This window comes from Neofelis nebulosa, chromosome 14 (genome assembly GCF_028018385.1).
Source record: "Neofelis nebulosa isolate mNeoNeb1 chromosome 14, mNeoNeb1.pri, whole genome shotgun sequence".
Taxonomy (NCBI): Eukaryota; Metazoa; Chordata; class Mammalia; order Carnivora; family Felidae; genus Neofelis; species Neofelis nebulosa.
Genome location: NC_080795.1, coordinates 24,601,665 through 24,617,543, shown reverse-complemented (window position 1 = coordinate 24,617,543; position 15,879 = coordinate 24,601,665).

The following is a 15,879-nucleotide window of genomic DNA, read 5'->3' as shown; positions in this document are numbered from 1 at the left end:
GACAGAGAAAAAGAGTTGCCTATGGGTTTACTGAAAGTCAGTATTACTTTTCTTGCATCAAAGTCTTGCACATGAGTTAAATCAGAGATTGGTGGTTTTGGGGATACATATAGTATCAGCAACCAATCAGTGAATGTGTATCTGTCATTGAGGAAAGGGAAGAAAATTTAATTAGGTGTTCTAGGCAAATCAAGCCACCCACGAGCATATTTTCTGGACATGGTGGTATTTTTACTGGCATGACATAGTTACATGATGCTATTTTCCTCAGTTAATTTATTTTTTGAACAAAAGTTCGACCAGAGCAGTTAGCAAAAGTCAGATTTTTATTTTTTCATTTGAAGGGGTGGTTCAGAGGAGGCATCACTTTGGCATTGTTGTAAGAATGGCTGTAGGGTCTAAAACTGGCTAAAATGGCACTACTGGAGTAGGATTAAGAATTCTTAGGGGGTAAAAATTAAAACCTAGTGAAATCTGAAAAGCTCTCTGGGAAAACTGACACTCAGTTTCACACACCATCCCATTATTAATAATTAGCTCATTTTCCTAAGGAGAAAAAAAATGTTCCAGATGGCCAGTGAGGAAAAGAAATAATAGCCAACAGTAAACAGATTCGACGGTAAAAGTCAGTAAGGTGGTTAGCATTGTGCAGGCACTGTCAACAGTACAGAAGAATTAGAAGGCACGATCACTATCAAGACACATTAAAATAGGAGAATGCTAAAACACAGAGCAAAGAACACCAGGTGGTGTGTAATTTTAAACATACAACAATATTCTTTCCCGCCATCTTTCCTGGCTAATTCCTATTCATCTTTCAAGATTCATTTTACATACAGGTCCTTTAGGAGGCACGCCCCAATATGCCACACTTCCCTTGTCCTGGCCCCACATCGCACCGGGTGGTATTTCACTGCACTCTATGCCTATCTCTACAGTGTAGTGAAGGCCACATTATGTCATTACAATCTCCCCAACTGGGCAATGAGTTCTTGAGAACCATGTCTTTTCATTTTTGTTTTCCAGTACTTGGCATGACTGGCAGTGAGTAGGAGCTCAGTAAGTGTTTGGTATATTAGTCTTAAACTATCAAGTGGGGTCAGAGAATAAGGAGAGCTAAAGAAGTAAGGTATGTAGTGAAAATGGATTTTAATATTCACCAGTTCCAGAGTTAGAGTGGGCAACTCTCTTTTCTCTGCACAGCACGCCTCTTTTCAGAAAAAAAAACAAACAAAAACAAAAACAACTACTCTTTTCTCATTCCATGTTATTCTAGGATGCCTTCCCTTAACCATAGCCATGTGACCCAAACTATTTACAGCAAAGAATTGGACATATAACTCAATTATAGTTGATTAGAACCTTTTCTTGAAATTTACCACCTAACCACAGTGTGAAAGAGGGTCTTTCTCCTTTTGTATATCAACCAAGAAGCCTGTCATCTACTACCTTGTCATCTACATGGGGAGAGCACATGTGAATCAGCAGAAGATGGCCAAGAAAAGAGGCAAGATGTACAAAGAAAAAGAATCAAGACAAGCATCAGATCCAGATTTGGGCCTACAATCCATATTATGTTTTTGGGTTTTTTTTTTTTTCAGCTGGAGTAAAAGATAACAGTCACTTAGAACCCAAAAGATCCCAGCCTAATGTAATAAATTTACACTAAAATGTATAGTAAACCAAATTCTGCCATATTTGTTTTAAATTCCAAATTATCTCCTATGATTAACATTATTATTACTCAAATGTTAAAAATCAGTAAGTCGAGGCTCAAAAGAGTTAAAATATCTTCCTTATAATCTCACAGGAAATGTGTCAAATTTACCTAGATATTCTGATTTCAAACGTGATGCTCTTTTCATTATACATTGCTGCTTTAGGGTGGAGTTAAGACTTCAGCTCAAATTTAGAAAAGCACGAAACATGCTATTACACAAATGTACAGCAGGGTAACCTGGGTTGGAGCCTATCCCTCTGAGAAGGAGAACCGGAGAACAATAACTGTCCTCATTTCTGTGCAGAGTACCGGATGGCTTTTGCTCAGAGAAGTGCAATTTTTTTTTCTTTTTTTCCCCCTCTAGTCTTTCAGCAAGCCCCATATGAAGTCAGTCATACTCAGTGCTATATGCTGTTTCAGCATGAAGTATACTCCACCCTTGAGAGATCGTATTTCAGGAATGACGTGATTTGTGTGTATGGGGTGGAGGATGGGAAGGTAAGGAGAAGAAAGACAGACTATGTATATATTCATATAAGGAACTGGGGCTTCCACTGGGTTGAAACACCATATAAACATAATATTGTTAGTAAAATTGAAGACCTGGTTAAACTGGAAAACCAGAGGTAAGAAAGACTTTTTGTTTTTAAATATGGAAACAGAAGAAGCCATAACTGAAAATAAAGTGGGGTTCCTGGATAGTCAGTCTCCTGTGTTTTTGGTTGGTGAAAGTCAATGGAATCCTTTCATAGCAAGCAAAATTGGCTACAGGGGCAGCTGACATTGGAAACACAGCACAGAGCTCATGTTTTGTGGAGTTTATTGACTGCTTCCCAAACAGAAGAAATAAACAGAGGACTGGGTTTTTAATTTTAGGATCTATTTGCACCCTACTAAATTAGAGAACCCAAATGACGTCTGCCCGGAGGAACTCCTGGCTGCACCAGTGCTTTCTTTCCTAGCTTGACAAAAGATGATTCAGTTCTAAGTAGGCGCATATCACTCCATTGGCCAGAAGTACCAGTCACTGGAATGAAACACAAAATAATGCTGTTGCCATTGTGTTTGTAATAATGTTACACTTTAGCTCTGCCAGTTATGTAGTTTCAATTCAGTTTTAAGAACTTTATTCAAAAAACAAGCTATGCACTAAAAGTCATAAACCATCAAGTGTGCTAACCTATGGCTTGAATTGGGGGGACTTATAGCTTCCCCCCTCAAAATTCCCAACTAAATTTCACTTTGAACTTGTTTTGTAAACACTTATCAAACATTTTCCATATATATTATTTTCTTCTTATCTAGTTTATATATTTTTGTAAATATATAAATAGATTGTGAATATATTGAGAATGAGAGCTCAAAGAGAGTAAGGAAGTTTCCTGTATTTGTAGGATTCAGGATAGTGCCTGTCACATAGTAACTACACAATAAACTCTGTCATAAAACAGAAAATAACACACACACACACACACACACACACACACACACACACACACACCCCTGTGAAAGGTAGTGTGCTTGACTTTAGAATGATGCATTTTTATCAACAGTTTTGCTCTGTATGGTCTTATGCCTTCCATGAAATTAATGAATTATTAATACAAAGATATAACCTTATATCTGTAAAGCAGCTACAGGTAATGAAGTATAATTTTTTTTTCTTCTCAAAGCAGCTAATGTGTATAAGATTTCATGGAGGTATTGTAAAGAAATTATGCTTCCAGTAGTTTAGCATAAGTATGCTTTTAGTATGCTTTTATGTTGTGGGGGCAGCTATTTATTTAAATCAAATAACTTATATGGACATCTGGTTGGCTCAGTTGGTTGAACGTCCGACTCTTGATTTCAGCTCAGGTCACGATCCCAGGGTTGTGGGATCAAGCCCTACGTCAGGCTCTTTGCTGAGCATGGAGCCTGCTTAAGATCTCTCTCTCCTCTTCTGCACCTCTCCCCAGCTGTCTGTTTCTCTCTGTCTCTCTGTCTCTCTGTCTCTCTCTCTCTCTCATATTAAAAAAAAGGAAAAAAAACCTTCTTCCAACACTCAGTTCTGAATTTCACAAAAAAGAATACTTCATGTACCATGTATGTATTTGCATATGCCCTTTATTAGCAGTCAAAATCATCATACAAAGACATGAATTTTGAATTCGGAGTTCAAATTTACTAGTTAATAAAAATAATACTATCTTTGTATCTCAGTGTTCTTACCCCCAAAACAGAAATAATATTACCTATTCTATCTACCCTCACAAAGTCCTTCTGTTTGCATGACAGTGCTTTTAGAATTCTTAACTATTATATAAATAAAAGATATTATTGTATTCAATAACACAAACTAAAACTTCCAGATAACCTTAAAAAGATAATATTCAGAAATATGCAGCAACTAGCCAAAATTTAATTTAATTAAAAATATTTATTTATCAAGTACCATTATATATCAGACAATATTCAAACATTTGAAATGCGGTGGATAAGACAAACAGAACACCCTGCCTTCAGGGAGCTTATCATCTTGCTGACAGATGTGTTAGAGGGTGTGTGTTTATAAAGTGAGGACACATGTTTAAGGGTGGGCAGAGAGGAAAGAGAATTATTTTAAATACTAGATGTACTGTTTCTTCTTCTGGCTTCTATGAAAGCTAACCTAATTCATAGCAAAGGAGTATATAAGTCTATATTTCTTTATACAGAGATGTACTGAAGGAAGGGGTAAAAATTAGTCTAAACTTTAATGCCACTAAGTCCCTTTTGGTTAACTAAATTAACTCATATGAAGCCGTGATGAGTCCAGAATTATGTGGAATTGCTTAACATTACAAGGTGAGAGGATCTTGGTGTACTGGTAAAAAAGAGGGCCTAGAAAAGAGACTCAAAAGATAACAAGGTGTAAAACTTACAAAACAATCTGGTTGGTATGGAAGTCCACTGGGACAAAATGTGTATGGAATTCAAACACTGGGATGCCTAAAGGATTATTAAATAACAGGAACTTATAATCAGTTTTGAATCATTTTTGTTTCAATATGAATGTTTTCCATTACCCTAGACTAAGATAAGGTCCACTATACACACAAATACTTGGGTTTTAAGAAACTCAAGGAAAAGCAATTTTTTTTCTACACATGTATTGGTATGGAGCAAAGAGAAGAAAAGAGTCTCAGGAAGTGAGACATGAAACTGAACATTCAATAGGACCAAGAACTAGGATCCCACAGTCACCATAAAAAGTAAGATCCTAGGAGTGCACAGCAATCTAAGTGAAAACATGAGATACTGCCTACCATCTTACACATATGGAAACTGAATACAGATCTGTGGGTCTGAGCCAAGTTTATACAAATATCATGCAGATTTAAATAGATGCCTTCAAGTAACGTTTTTTTTCCCCCAACATTGCAACATGCTGTTTTATTCCAATGGAGAAGACTTCTAAAACCAACAAGCAGAAGTAGAGAAGTAAAGAGTATTATGCATTTAGATTGTGGAGATCTACAGATACCTTGGTATAGTGGGACCATAAATTCTGGGGCCAGAGAAGCAAGTAATGAGGCTGATTATAAAATCACCCATTTCATAGTAATGGAAAGCTTTATAAGGATCAAGAAGGAGCTTGGAATATCCCATAGGCAAAAGAGAGCCTTATAAGCAGAGAAATGATACACCCGATTTATGACTTAGTAAAAATATTTGGCATTGCGAATAACATGTCTGTAAGGATGTAAGGATAGGTATATAGTGAAAAAGACTACTCATGAATCAGTTTAGCAACAGAATTAGCAACTGTCCTGTTATCTAATACCTGAGCAGTTTCATTCAAAATTTTCTTCAGAGGTCTAGCATCCTTGCCAGTATAAAGTACTGAGCAGCAGGAATATGCTGCCTAAAAAAATGGAAACTCAGATTCAAGTTTAAAAAGACAAAACCACAGGAGGATGACTTTGGTATTTTCTTTTAACTAATGAAAACATCAAAAATTGCTAATACCCACAGTTTTCCAGGAAGAAAGAATTGCTTTACATAGGACTTTCCTGCCAAAGTTTTCTTCTCCCCTACATTTTAAAAGAGAGCCTTTGGGGCACCTCATACTTCATAAACTCAGTATTTGAATCATTATTTCAGTTTTATAAATTCTGTATGGAAAGTAAGTTTCCCTTGTAAAAAATGTATGCTACAGGCTGACAATTGAGAAAGCCAGAAGATTAATATTTTTTTTTAAAATGCAGTTCAATGTATTTGAAAGATAGAAAGGAGGATCTTTAAAATATGTTAAACTGGAAAAACAATCATGAATATATAAGAATATTGTGAATAAAATTGAACACAGAATCACCCATGATTAATTTCTTAAATTTCCTACACAAAATAGTTTTTTTTTCATGTTTTAAGAGATAACACAAACAAAAAGAAGAAATGCCCAATGGTTAAAGAGTATCAAAAAGAAGGCATATCTGTTCAAATGCTATTTACTTTCTATTTGTCTGTCAGAGTATTTGAGAAACTATGAGAAAATTAATTCTTCCAATCCATGGACACATAAAATCTTTACTTTTTTTTTTTTTTGGTTTGTTTCTTCACCTCAACAGTTAAATCTTATTCCTAAGTATTTAATTTTTTAAATACTATTAAAATGGGATTGTGTTTTTAATTTATTTTTCAAATAGTTCATTGTTAGTGTATAGAAATGTAAGTGATTTTTCTATGTTGATCTTGGACCTTGCAACTTTACTGAGTTCATTTATTAGTTCTCAAAGTTTTTTTTTTTATTATTATTACTATCAAGTATTTAGGGTATTCTATACATAAGATCATGTCACCTTTAAACAGAAACTTTTTTATTTCCTCCTTCCCAATTCTAATACCTTTTATTTCAGTTTCTTGTCTTATTGATCTAGCCAGAACTTTAGTACTACGTTGAACAGGAGTATGAGATTGGGCACTCTTGTCTTATTCCTGATCTTAGATAAAAAGCTTTCAACCCCTCACTGTTAAGTATGATGTTAGCTGTGGCTTGTCACTATTTAGTATGTTGAGATATGTTCTTAATTTGTTAAGGAGTTTTTATCATGAATAGTTGTTGAATTTTGTCAAATGCTTTTTCTACATCTATTGAGGTGATCATGTAAGTTTTATATCTCATTATGTTAATGTGGTTTATCAAAGTTACTGATTTGTTCACTGAACCATTCTTGCACCCCAGGGATAAATCCCACTTGATCATGGTGAATGATCCTTTGAATGTATCACTGAATTTGGTTTGGTGATATTTTATTGAGAAGTTCTGCATCTGCATTCATTGAATATTGGCCTATAGTTCTCTTTTCTGGTAATATCCTCTTCTGGTTTTGGTATCAAGATACTACCAGCCTTGGGGGCGCCTGGGTGGCTCAGTCGGGCGTCCGACTTCGGCTCAGGTCACGATCTCGCGGTCCGTGAGTTCGAGCCCCGCGTCGGGCTCTGGGCTGATGGCTCAGAGCCTGGAGCCTGCTTCCGATTCTGTGTCTCCCTCTCTCTCTGCCCCTCCCCCGTTCATGCTCTGTCTCTCTCTGTCTCAAAAATAAATAAAACGTTAAAAAAATTTAAAAAAAAAAAAAAAAAAAAAAAGATACTACCAGCCTTGGAAAATGAGTTTGGGAGCCTGAACTTCTCTAGTTTTATGGAAGAGTTTGAGAAGGACTGGTGTTAATTTTTTAAAGGTTTGTTTGGTAGAACTCACCAATAAGACCATCTAGTCCTGACCTTTATTGGTTGGGAGGTTTGGTGTCACTGAAGAAATCTCCTTACTAGTAATTGGTCTATTCAGATTTTCTATTTCTTCCTAATTCGGTCTTGGTAAATTGTATGTATCTACGAATTTTTTCCATTTCTTCTAGGTTGTCCATGGTAGTCTCTGATGATCCTTTGAATTCATGTGGTATCAGCTGTATGTCTCCTTTTTTATAATTTTGTTGATATGGGTTCTCTTTGGTTAGTTTAGCTAAGGATTTTTGGCTTTGGTTTTATCTTTTCAGAGAAACAACTCTTAGTTTGGATAATCTTTTCCATAATTTTTCAGTCCCCTACTTCATTTATTTCTGCTCTAATCTCTATTATTTCCTTTCTTCTGCTAACTTTGGGCTCATTTCTTCTGCTGCTTTCTTCTTTCTTCTTTCTTCTTCTTCTGGTTCCTTAAGGCATACAGTTAGGTTGTTTTCTTGGGATCTTTCTTGTTTTTTTTATATAGGCAGTACTTTATTTTCATTCCATTTTCTGTTATTTAGACCAGGTAAACCCTTTTGATATGTCAAAGTTAATTTATTTTATCCTCTGACATCTCCACTTAAGTACTGAACCCATCTAGAGAGTTATGTGTTCCGCTACTGTATTTTCCAGTTCAGTAATTTCCACTTGGTTCTCCTTTGGTATTCTATTTTTTAACTGAGATGTGGGGCTTTATTTTTTTCATTTGTTTCAAGAGAATTTTAAATTGCTTAAGTGCTTTCATGATGGCTACTTTAAAATCTTCATCAGATAATTCCAATATTTGATTTGTCTTTGTTGCTGCTGTCTTTTCTCATTCACATGGTGGTATTTTCCTGGTTCCTGATAGGATTTTTTAATTGCATCCTAGACTTTTTTGATTTTGTAATATAATAAAATGAAATACATACATATAAATATAATTTGTGTTATGTCCAGGAATTCTATATATATATTATGTATTTATATAAATTATAATATATTTATTTATAAAAGGTTTTCCCCTGTTGAGGTGTAGCACGAAGGCCAAGCAGGTATTTAAGATTAGCTCTTGCTTGGTCCAACTACACCACCCCACACAAGTGGGGTACCCACTAGTGCAGCACAATTTCTTCCAAGTAGAAGTATAAGAGCAAGCCCTTTCTGGGCCCTATGCTACTAGTGGAAGAGAGAGGGAAAAGCAGAATACAAACTAGTCCTATCTCTTACTATTTCACTGAACCCTGCTGATGCTGGGGTGGGAGGTGGCAGAGGAGTGAGTAGTGGGGTGGGAGGCCGTAGAGGGGTGAGTAGCGTGCTTTGCACCACCTTGTTCCGTCTCCTTGATGCCAGGTAACATGGGGGCTCACCAATCACTGGACTACACTGAAATTACCTGGGTGGGGGTAAAAGGAGCACTGCCCACTTCTGTTGGGTGGGGAACGGACGCCAGTTTCCCATTTAGCCACACTGCCACTACCCTACCTAGGGAACTAAAGAATCTCCTAATTAAGCTGTTTGAGAATGGAAGGTCAGCTGCCTGCTTGGGCCCACTAACAGCCAATGGAGCCGTCAGAATCACTGGATTCTGTGAGGCAGGCATAGTGTGGAAGATCAACTTCACCCTCTGTTTCTCTGAAACCACAGGTATAGGGGTGGATGTTCTGTTGGTGTTTGACTGAAGTAGGGGAGATATTGCCAAAAACATGTTCTATTATCAGGTTACCCCCCACTTTTTTTTTTTTAATCAGTACTCTCCAGACTGGAGGTTTAAACATCAGTACATCCAGACTGTCCAGGAGCAATAAGAAACCCAAGGAACTCACCAACAATTAGTTCTTCAAGTCTGAGTTTCCTAAGCAACCTGTCTTCTTTCTGCCTCTGAGAGATACCCAATGCTTCCCTGTTTGGGTTATGTGTAGGCATTTTTAGTTGTAAGGGAGAATATCTGGGAGAAATGGGCTACTCTATTCGGGTAGACTTCTTGTAGGATTCTCTTATAATGGTTTCTCCTCTTATCTGATTGCTACATCTAAGAGTGTTTAATTTTAATATGTGTATCTTCATGTAAAACCTTCTGAAATTATACATACCTGAGAATATGGTTCTTGTATCTTTACTTTTGAATTTAATATGCTTGAATAGAAAAGTCTAAAATTTTAAGCTCTTATTTTCCAAACTTAAAAAAAAAATACTACCCTTTTGATATTTTACACCTGGTGTGCTACTTAAATCCCTGATGTTCATCTGAAGCTTGTTCTTTTTGGTCTTTTCTTTCCTTCTAAAAATATTTAAAATTTTCCCTTTGACTTTAATACTCTTAAAATTCACTGCACTAGGTGTGAATTTTCTTCTCTCCTCTTTTCTACTCTGAATACTTGCAACCTCAGGGTTTTCACCTTTTTTTTTTCAATCCTGGAAAACGTTAGGTTAATTGTTTCTTCAACTATTTTCTACATTCATTCTCTATTCTGGAAGCTTCTGTGTGGATTTACACGTTTCTATTTCTGGATTCACTATCTCTTAGCATTTCTTGTTTGTTTTCTATAACTTTATATTATCTTGCTGCTTCCTGGGAGATTTCCCTAATTCAATCTCTCATCTCATTCATTCTCCAGCTATATCGATTCTATTATGAATATGCAGGGATACATTATTTCTCAACTTCCTTATCTCAGCCAAAATCTTTAACCCTTTGATACTTGTTCTATTATTCTAATTTGCTTTCTATGTCTTCCCTGCCTTCAATGTAACACACTTACATCATGGGTATTCTTTTACCTTATGCCTAGTCTTTGAATTCTAAGTTCTGGTAATATCTTATCTTGCTTAACCTTTTACATTACATATCCACCTTGTCCAAGGTATCTAAAATGTTCCTTAAACAACTGATGCTTATGGAAATTTATATATCTATCCTCGTATGTTGAATATGTTTACCAAAAAATCTCATTGAAAGTTTGATATTGGCAAGTTTTTGTATCTGCTTCATTCATAGATGACTGCTCATCTGTTGATAATGCAAGACAAAGTAGTTTGTTGTTCTCTCTTCATACAAGTTAACCTGTACACATTATGTTTATGAAAGGAATGTGCTTAAAAATGATTGTAGAATAGGAAGCATGATGGCCTTAATAACTTGAAACATTTTAACCTTTGTTTGTAGTTATATTCAATGATGTTTATGAAAATATATTTTTATTCCAGGAGCTTATTTATTCTTGATCCTCCTTGTCATCTTTCCAAAAATGACAACTTTCAGCTTTTATTTTGTTATATAAGGTATAGAATAAATTATAAACACCTAGAACATAACAAATACTCGAGTTTTACTTATTATGACATTTGTGCTGTTAGTTATGGTTATATTATGCTTAGGAATTCACTTATACTTTACTTAGGTTATCATCCTATGATTAAAAATTCTTAATGCAAACAAACATAAATCTTTATTTTTTTTTTCAATCAGAACATATACTTACATTTTCTTTCATTTATTCTGTGACTATTAGGGTTTTGGAAATAGAAAGAAATATTTTTCAATATCTGTTCAACTATCAAGTCTTTTCAATCTGACACTTTCTATCAAAGTGCAATAACTTACTTCTTTCTTGTATAGGGATAAATGGAAATGATAGCTAGTATACATTTATCTGTAGACATTTTAAGAAGACTTGAAAGGACGAGAACATATTGGCTAAATATGGGCTCAGAAAAATTGAGAAGAGGGGCAGCCGGGTGGCTTAGTCAGTTAAGCATCTGACTTAAGCTCAGGTCATAATCTCATGGTTTGTGAGTTGAAGCCTCCCATTGGGCTCTGTGCTGACAGCTCAGAGCCTGGAGCCTGCTTTGGATTCTGTGTTTCCCATTCTCTCTGCCCTTCCCTCACTCATGTTCTGTCTCTGTGTCTCAAAAATAAATAAACATTAAATGTTTTTTTTTAATTGAGAACAATGACAGCATTTCCTTGTCGATTATGGTGGCATGTTTCCCTGGAAGTAAACGTTCATCTTGCTCTTGCAAGAACTGTGTTTCTTTGGAGTATAAAGAATTTGTAACAAGTCAATACTACTGATACTTTTATCTAAACACTTTTTTCATTGTATTGTGTTGTTTTAAAAATCTGTGGAAGCAATGGTTAGGTGGCTAAGAATTATACATGAATATTTTCTACTTTGATTCATCATTCTAAAATTTTTATTCTTTTTATTTTTAAGGAAAAGATTTCTCAAATCCTTTCTCCCTTTTTCCCCCCCGAACTTTTCCATGTCTCCTCTTCCTTTCAGACCAAGTTTTCACATCTATATCTGTTTCTCCTTTCCAGTCAAGTGCTCCAACCAGTAGACAAGGCTGCCAGTAAGCAAAGATTTACTCAACATGTGAGGATGTGGAGGAATATTGGCTGGTGCATGCACAGGCTAGCTTTTTCTGGCAGTGCTACACTAACAGCTACTGTCAAATAGAACATCATATTGACCAAGAGAGCTGGGGAAGAGCCATTGGAACCAGCAGAAATTACCTGTGGCTTGGTATAATTTTTTTTAACTGCGGAGGAACATTCTCTTTTTTCCTTTCAGGATTATGATAGATCCTCAATTGATACAAGGAAATTGTTTCAATGGTTTAAACAAGATGACTCACATAAAGAAGGAAAGACAATACAACATATGCAATGAAGTTTATATTAATACCTATTAGTAAAGAGCACATAAAGGATTTCTTATTCATATTTTCATTTTCAAATGTTTGTAAAATCCTCATATTTATTGTACTTCATGCCAAATGCTATAATTTCAACACTTTATCATCTGTGGTGTTATTAGGCAATATAGTGTTTACAGATAAAAAGAAGTAACCCATATGTAATAAGTAAATTTGTCTTGTGTTTATACTTAAATGGTTAATATGTATATACTATATCTATGTGTATTCTTGTACATAAATTCTTAGATGTGTAAATATTTATCGATACTATCCCATGAATAAAACAATGTTTTTTTAAAGTTTATTATTTTTTATTTTTCAGTTTATTTTTTATTTTTCAGTTTTTTAAATTGTGTTAAAAATTCCTCCTTATTAAATTGTTTGACATTTCAAATAAAGTAGTAAATGACAGAAATATTTAGTTTCCCCCAAAATTTTAGTTTTCCCCTTTGAAATGTACAATAGTAATACTTTTCTATGTCTCTATGATTGTTGATGGCTTATTCTTTTGAGGTAAAATATTTCATGGGCTTTCTATTAGAAAAAAAGTGATATTTGAACTTCTTGTGATAAGAAAATATTCTGATATTAATAATAGGTAAAATAAAATGTGTAAGTCATAACAGGTAAAATAAAACATGTATCATTTCACTATTTCAATGATTTCAGTGTTTAAATAAATGCAAGAATAATTTTGGAATCCCCTCCACAGTTTCTGAATTTTTTTTTTAAACTTTTATTTATTTTTGAGACAGAGAGAGAGCATGAACAGGGGAGGTGCAGAGAGAGAGGGAGACACAGAATCTGAAACAGGCTCCAGGCTCTGAGCCATCAGCCCAGAGCCTGACGCGGGGCTCGAACTCACGGACCGTGAGATCGTGACCTGAGCTGAAGTCGGACGCTTAACTGACCAAGCCACCCAGGTGCCCCGACCACAGGTTCTTAATAAGCTTTTTAACACAAAATTAATAGCTATCACATTTAAAACAAAAAAGTGTCTTATTTATTTTCAATTCCTTTTGGAGTGCAGTGAATAAGAGTTTGAGTCTGAAATCATTTACCATTCCTGCATTTTGCTTTACTCAGCTGTAAAATGGGAATACAAGCATCTACTTCCAGGAGTTTTTGTCAAACTCAAATTAAATACTATATGTGACAAAATTTTGTAAATTGAAAGACATTAATGGAATATCAGGAACTATTATTATGTGACATTTCCATCAGCATAACAAAAATTAATATAATATAATTTTCATCTATTAAAAGATGTAACAGAAGTTTGTGTTAATATTAAATGAGTTTTGTAATATATTTTACTTCCATAAAATATAGACTGGAATCATACTTTAAAGTTTTAAATCATAATTTAAAATTTTAGAATCTGTGTACATTCAGCATTGTATGAAGAATTATTACTCACAACAATGTAATCAATATTTGTAGCATAGGAAGTAAGTGAGAATTATGTGAGTTCAATGCAAAGTTCAAAGCTGAAACACAGATTTTATGTTATTCTTTTTGGTACCGAGTACAACTTGTTGCATGTTTATATCCAGTACTTCTTTTTTAAGTTTATTTATTTATTTTAAGAAAGAGAGGGAGAAAGGGCTTGAGCAACAGAGGGGCAGAGAGAGAGAATCCCAAGCAGGCTCCACACTGTCAGCGCGTAGCCCAACGTGAGGCTCGAACTCAGCAACCATGAGATCATGACCTGAGCCTAAATCAAGACTCGACACTTAACCAACTGAGTCATCCAGGCGCCCCTGTGGTATGTTTTAAACATTTATGCCATCAAAGTCCTATATAGGTGGACTAGAGTTAGTTTTGTACCAGGAGATAGAAAAAGAAAAGGAACTCTCAAGAGGTTCTGCCTGAGGATGTGCACAGGAGGAATAGGGACATGTTAGAACATCACAGAGTGCATATCACATATGACCTCAAGTCACCGGCTCTAGAGCTACAATGAGCACTGGGTGTCATATGTAAGAGAGAAATCACTGGATTCCACTCTTGAAGCCAAGACTGCACTGTACATTAACTAACTTGAATTTAAATAAAAAAAAAATAAAAGAAAGGATAGAGAATACAATAGCAGGAACCACAATTATGACCAAAAGCAAAAGCACAGGGTGTTCAATATTTTACCTGTGTTTCTCAAACTGGACTATTTAATGACAAAAAATGACTTTTTACACTGAAAATGTGAGTGAAAAAGATGTGAGACCAGTTGGAAAAATGTTAAAACATGAGTAGTAAGCCATACCAAACATTAAAACATATTACAAAGCAAATTAATAAAGCATGTTAGCAGTGGCTGATAATCAGAAGATAGTAATAGATCAGGAGATAAAGCCAATAATTATATCAAATATTTATAGAAATTTGGTTCAAATATAGCAACATTTTCAAATTTATGTAGGAAAGATAAATTACCTAAAAAACAGTGCTAGGACAAATGGATAGCCATTTGGAAAAATATAGTTGGATTTCTCCTTCCCTCAGTCCGTATACCAAAATAAATTTGAGATTGATGCAGCATTTAAATATAATAAATGAAAACCTTAAAGTGCTTGGAGAAAACAATGAAGATTTTTTTAACATAAGCTTGGAGTAAGAATGACCCTTTTAAAGCAGATAACACAAAATTCAGAAATCATTAAGAAAAAGATTTGATAAATTTAACAACATACAAAGTTTTTAAAATGTAAAGAAAATTGGCAAAAGCAGCTTAAAATACTAAGGAAGTGTTAATTTCCTTTTTTTTTTTTTCCTAATGTTTATTTATTCTTGAGAGAGAGACACAGCACAAGCAGGGAAGGGCAGAGAGAGAGAGGGAGGCAGCAGCTCCAGGGGCTGAGCTGTCAGCACAGAGCCTGACATGGGGCTCGAACTCATGAACTGTAAGATTATGATCTGAGCCAAATTCAGACACTCAACCAACTGAGCCACCCAGGAGCCCTAGGAAGTGTTAGTTTCTTAGTTAGAGTAGCAAAATGGTTAAGAGTTCACATGCACATATGCACAAATTCATACATACATTCAAATGCATGCATATCTGTGATTGTAAATACATATGAAGCTTAGTTGAATTTATAAAGGGAAACTGGGGGTCACAAAAATATACTTTTCATCATATATCTTTTAAATTTCCATATTCTTTTTCATTGTCGTCATGGATTACATTGCCTTTTCTGAATAAAATACAATTCATAAAAATAAACACATGTGACCTTCTGGTTCCAGCCCCAGTAGAATGGCTTGTTTTGGCCTGATCATCCAGCAAAAAACAACTATAAAAGCTGAAAAATTTTATAAAACATGGATTTGAAGGTTTTGGAAGGCATCAATATAGAAAAGGCTTGAAGGCCTAACCTCCTTGAGAGAAGGGAATGTATAATGTGAGATTCATATTCCGTCTGGCCTTTTTCACTGAAGTCATTTTCCAAATATCAGACAAAGGAAACAGAACTAGGCAGGAAATGCAAGTCTTGCTGCACGGAGGAGACTGAGGGCAGATTTGGGGACTGCCATGCTGACTGCCATTTAAAGGACAAACAGCAGTGGAAAAAGAAACCCCAGAGACAGAGTTCAAAAATTAGTATACAAATCTCCCCTAAATCACGGGCTGACTTCTAAACTGCACTCAGAGATTAAGACTCCAAAAAAATTATTTTAAGTCTTAGTAGAGACAGAATGTGGGAGGTTAAAATGCTTAAGCCAAGATTGCAGCAGCC